This window comes from Castanea sativa, chromosome 11, assembly GCF_040712315.1.
Source record: "Castanea sativa cultivar Marrone di Chiusa Pesio chromosome 11, ASM4071231v1".
Lineage (NCBI taxonomy): Eukaryota > Viridiplantae > Streptophyta > Magnoliopsida > Fagales > Fagaceae > Castanea > Castanea sativa.
The window spans coordinates 48336416-48342974 of NC_134023.1; positions in this window are offsets into that span (position 1 = coordinate 48336416).

The following is a 6559-nucleotide window of genomic DNA, read 5'->3' on the forward strand; positions in this document are numbered from 1 at the left end:
TAGATGAGTGAATGTGAGGAAGGAGATGTGCAAGTTATTTATATATAGTCATGGTTTCATGGGTTGCTTTCAAGTGAAGTAGTAAAATATATTGTTTTATCTAATAGCATACGGAGTCTTTACGGTTGGTTTTTTTGGCAGGCTTTTGTTCCAAGCATGCTCATTTGCTGAAGATTGAGAGTCGCATGCTTGAGCAGCTAAGCTTGATTGTTTTATCTAATATTGTCTTGCTTTATTGATTAATAATATGTTATGTGGTTGAATTCAATGGAAAACGTACCTACAAAACGTAAATAGAACTGTACTTGAATTTTATCTTTATACTTTTTGTTAATGTGTAATAGGTTGTAGGCTTTAAGCCCACCTTGTTTACTTATATAGCATAATAGCACACATACTTATACTACACAATCTGCCTCCTATATAAGGCACTTATGTATATTTTATTAATTTGAAAAAGACAATACATTGATTCAGTATTTATAACATGGTATCAAAGTTATTGCTTTAATTTTCTTGTGTCTTGCAGCATTGTCTTTGTTGGTATTTTCCACTGCCAAGTAAACCTTTTCAGTGTCCTCTCCTGACTGCTCAGCCACCGTTAGAGGTTCTCAAGGTTGAATCTCCAATGTCAGAAGTTCGCTCACCACCACCAAGACCACTGCCTCTGTCGAATCTCTCACATCGGAGCTCCAATTAGCACATAAGAAATATCATCATGTAGATTTTCAACCGCTCTACACAATGCTTCCGAAACCATCACCATCTAACCATCCACGCGCCGGTCAAAATTTCGGTGAAATTCTTCCACGCGCCATAAGGGTTGCTCCGATTCAGTTGCCACCGTCACTGTCGGAATCATCTTCCTCCGATCTACATCATCAAGAAAGAACCGACCTCATCGGACACCGCACGCGCCGCCACAGTTTTCTACAGTGTCATCTATGCGCTTCACGAGCTACACGCGCCACCCCTAAACCCGCTAACTTCATTTGTGACATCATATTGCCACGTCAGCCCTAGCTGACGTCGTCTGCTTACATTAGCGCCTTTCAGCCGCTAACGTCATCAAGCCTACGTCATCCATTGACTTGTCTCGTCAGCCGCTGTTGACCTTGACTGTTGACTTTGACCATCGTTGACCGTTGATTTTTTGCAGTCCAGGTACTCCTTACCCGGTTTTTCGCGTAGATTACATTTTGCAGTCCATTTTTACAAATTTTGCTACTAAACAAAGAATAAGGTCATGTCTTCTTATTATTGTAATAACCGTCGTCGACAATCCAACAAATGTTTTTGCAATTTTTGCAAACGTCTTGGCCATAATATTGAGACTTGCTATCAACGCAACAAATCAGCTGTTTCCATTTTTGCTGCTACTATTGCTAACACTGAGAGTATCCAACCAATGGCTTCTATCTCCGCAAAGTCCAAGTCTTCTGAATCCATTATCACCATTTCCACAGTTGACATACAAAACATCATCGCTAATACCATTCGCATGGTTGGTAATACATCGTATTCCTCTTCTCTCTCAGTTTCATCTGGTATGTCTCTTTCCTCTTAGCTTATGGATTCTGCTTGTTGTGACCACATGACACCTCACTCATCCTTATTTTCTCAACTTGAACTTACACCACTCCCTCTTAATATTCCCACAGCTAATGGTTCCACAATGATTAGTCATAATATAGGTTCTATCTCGACCTCCAACCTCTCGGTTCTTGAGGTTTTAATGTTCCTAACCTGTCTTACAATTTATTTTTTGTAGGACAATTAGCTGAGTTGGGTTATCGCATTACCTTTGATTATTTTGGGTGTGTTATGCAAGATCCAAGGATGGGACAGGAGCTTGGGATTGGTCCCAAAGCTGGACGTATGTTTCCCATGGACAACCTTCGTCTTCCACCTGTTGCTCTTGTTTCTGTTGCTGCTACAATTTCTTCTATTCCTTCCCTTGCACTTTGGCATGCCCGACTTGGTCACGCATCTTCCTCTCGGGTACAACACTTGGCTTCTAGAGGTTTGTTAGGTTCAGTGTCCATAGAAAATTTTGATTATGTTTCATGTCAGTTAGGAAAACAACCAGCTTTGCCTTTCAATACTAGTGAATCAATGTCCACCGATATCTTTGACCTTATTCATTCTAATGTCTAGGGGCCTTCATCTGTCTTTAGTATTGATGGATCTTGATATTTTGTTATCTTTGTTGATGATTATTCCCGCTATAGTTGGATTTTTCATATGAAATATAGTTCTGAATTATTGCAAATATATTCTAATTTTGCAAAAATGGTTAAAACTCAATTTTCCAAATGTATCAATATTTTTTGATTTGATAATGCTCTTGAATACACTCAATATGCTTTCCAAGCTATTTTGCACTCCTATGGCACTGTTCATCAACTAACTTGTCCAGGTATCTCTTAGCAAAATGGTAGAACACTGTTTGTGCTCTCCTTCTTTCTGCCAAAGTTCCTGCTCCTTTTTTAGGTGAAATTGCTCTTCATGTTGTTCATACTATTAATCGTATTCCTAGTCCTATCATCCAAAATGAAACTCCATATAAGCGTCTTTATGGATCACCTCCAGACTATCGTCACCTTCGCTCCTTTAGTTCTGCCTATTTCGTTCTTCTTCAGCCACATGAGCATAACAAACTTGAGCCTCGGTCTAGACTTTGTTGTTTTCTTGGCTACGGTGAAACTCAAAAGGGGTATCAGTGTTATGATCCTGTCTCTCATCCTCTTCGTATCTCCCGCAATGTTGTCTTTTGGGAACATCGCTTCTTTGTCAAGATCTCTCACTGTCATGCCTCCCTATCTACCTCGTTTGTCTTAGATATTTTTCTAGATGAGCCACATATTCCTTCTATAGTTAATCCTAATCCTCCTATAGACTTCTCTGTCCAACCACCAGATATTTTTGATACCTCTCCTGGATCATCCTCTAATGAACAGGTGGAAGATGAGCCGCCCAACCCTGAACTTGGGCCCCTTACTCTTGCTTTGCCTGAAGATCTTGCACAAGACAATCCACCTCGTCACTCAACTTGGGTAAGATCCATTCCTGCTCATTTATTTGACTATCATTGTTATACTGCCCTTGCTACACTGCACGAGTCTCACACCTATCGTGAGGGCCTCCACTGACCCTTTATGGCAGATTACAATGAAAGAGGAACTTGATGCATTATCTAAAAACCATACTTGGGATTTGGTGACTCCCCCCCTAGGAAATCTATGATTGGTTGTAAGTGGATCTACAAAATCAAGACTCGCTCGGATGGGTCCATTGAGCGATATAAAACTCGTTTTGTTGCAAAAAGTTTTACATAGATGTATGGGATTGATTATGAAGAGACCTTTGATCCGGTTGCCCGAATCTCATCTGTTTGTGCCCTCTTAGTTATTCCCGCTACCAGTAAATGAGACCTTTTTCAGATGTATGTTAAAAATGTCTTCCTTAATGGGAATTTAAGTGAAGAAGTTTATATGAACCTCCTCCTGGTCTCTCCACTGAACCAAACAAAGTTAATCACCTTTAACGTGCACTTTATGGCCTTAAACAAGCTCCACGAGCTTGATTTGCCAAGTTCAGCTTTACTATCTCTCGCTTGGGTTACATTGCCAACCATTATGATTCTACCTTATTTCTTCGTCGCATCAACAAAGGCACCATCTTGCTTCTCCTATATGTGGATGATATGATTATAACTAGTGATGACCTTAGTGGCATTCAAGACCTAAAGGATTTTCTCAGTCAGCAATTTGAGATAAAAGATCTTGGATATCTCAGCTACTTCTTTGGTCTTGAAATCACTCATTCCACAGATGGTCTTTATGTTACTCAGGCTAAGTATGCTTCTAAACTTTTGTATCGAGCTGGACTCACTAATAGCAAGTTGTTGACACTTCAGCTGAACTTAATGCGCATCTAACTCCCTCAGGGGGGGAACCATTGTCTAATCCCTCTCTTTATAGACAACTGGTTGGCAGCCTAGTTTATCTCATTGTCACTCGTCCAGACATTTCCTATGTTGTTCATTAGGTGAGCCAGTATCTGTCTACTCCACGATCGACTTACTATGCTGTTGTACTGCTCATTCTTCAATACTTGAAAGGTTCTTCCATGTCCTTTTCTACTTTGCTTAGTCTCCTCTTGTTCTCTGTGCATTCTCTGATGCTAATTGGGCAGAAGATCCTACTGATCGCAAGTCCACCACTGGTTATTGCTTTCTTCTTGGCTCTTCTCTGATTTCCTGGCGAAGCAAGAAACAAACCTTTATGGCCCATTCTAGTATTGAAGCAGAATATTGTGTTCTTGCTGATACCACATCTGAGCTCTTTTGGATATGATGGCTTCTTAAGGACTTAGGTGGTGTCCACATCCTCTGCTACTCCTCTTTATTGTGAAAAATAGAGTGCTATTCATATTACTCACAATGATGTCTTCCATGAACAGACTAAACACATCGAGATCGATTGTCATTTTATCCATTATCATCTTGTCCATGGTGCTCTAAAGTTGTTCTCGGTCTCCTCTAAAGATCAACTTGCAGATATCTTCACCAAGTTACATTTTAAGGGACGCCTTTGTGCTTTGGTTGACAACCTCAAGTTGGTTTCACACTCACCTTGAGTTTGAGGGGGGCTGTTAATGTGTAATAGATTGTGGGTTTTAAACCCACCTTCTTTACTTGTATAGCATACATACTTGTACTACACACTCTGCCTCTTATATAAGACACTTATGTATATTTTATTAGTTTGAGAAAGACAACACATTGATTCAGTATTTCTAACACTTTTTATAAAAACAATTGAATTATGGTATTTTGACTATTTTCTCATTCAATGTTTATGAACGAAGCAATGCTCCCATATTCCTATTTTAGAACATAAAGACCATATGTCTGCTTTAAGTTGGAAGCCACAATTTCACCTTCTGAGCAAAGTTAATGAGTGTAGCAAGTTTGTGTGGTTGGAGGTCTACATAAACCTTCCTGATAATTTTTGGAGTGATGTGAAGGATTCTAATTTTTTTTTAACTAATACTAATTAAATTTATTATCACATTAACTCTTAAGCTTGTTTGGATGGATGGGGAGTAGAGGGATGGAGAGTAAGTTAAATAATCTTGTTTGGATGTTTTTTAAGGGAGGAGTGGGAGGGATTTTGAGGGATTCTAACTATTTCAAACCTATCATTTTTAATTCCCTCAAATTGGAGAGATTTGAAGGGAGGGTAGAGCATAGAAATGTTTGACCAAATAAATTACCAAATTTACCATTACCATATTAACAAAATTACAAACTATGAAAAGGCTAATTATTCCCCTCTCCTTACTGCCTTACGTTATCTTGTCAAGACCCAATTCCCTTCAGTATTTTTTTGTTCGAGTTTTTGATTCATTAGATTCTATGTGGCTGGGGAGGTGGAACCTTATGAAAATGGAGGTGGAAGAGCAATGGAGGAGAGAGAAACGTGTAGTGGATGAGAAAACAGAGAGGAAAATATACCTATTTTTGGGATTAGAGATAGATATGAAATGTTATAAATAAGGATAATAAATAAGATTCTTATCAGAATATCAGCATTAATGAGTGCATTTTTTGACTGTTGGATTTACTTAAATCCAATAGTTTAGAACATATGTAACTCTTTAGAGTTACACAAGGTGTAACTTAAACCTCTCTCTCTCTCTCTCTCTCTCCAAAATGGATCTCAATTCTCAAGTCCTGCGAAGTAGTATCAACAAAAGGCTGAGGCCCCACTAACTCAATGTTATATATATGTTAAGAGTTTGGCATTCTGCTTAGGCAACTCTTTCTTTTTCTGGATTTCACTTCTACTTCAAAATCTTAAGTAATTATTATAGCATCAAAAATTTTAAAATAATAATAATAATAATAGTAATAGAATGCCATTGCTTTAAAGGAGAAACACGTGCAGTCGGTTCCATGCTACTTCCAAGGTTTTCATTTTCCTTTTGGTCCAATGAATATCAATTTCAAGGTTAAGAATTGTGAACATTTTGACAATTTTTTCTTTTTCTTAAGTGATGTGTTGAATTTGAGAATAGGACCACAACAAGGTGGCCGACTGAACAATGTGATATGAGGAGAGGAGATTTACTAAATAACAACTTTAAACATAGGAACAATCTATTCCTGGTCTTTGGGCCAACCAGTAGTGGGTTTGTCAAGATGCAATAGACGTCGGTACAAGAATTTCTTGCAACTTTTGAGAGAAAAATTGCAGAGTAACATTGATATGTAATGCGTAACTTTTGTGATGGTTTGGGAGAGGGGTGGAGTTGGTGTCCAATTTCCCATAGAGTGGGAGAGATCCTGACAACACATCATCCTCTCAAGCTGGTTGAGAGGATTAAAGATTAGTAAGAACATGTCTAGTTACATTTAGTGTAAAAGGATTGAAGATTAGTAATGACAATTAATGTTGACATGATAGGATAAGTGACCTTCTCCAAGGTTTCTTTTTGAGGCGAGGATGCTCCATCATTGAGCTCTAGGCATTTCAAACCAAAATCTATCCAT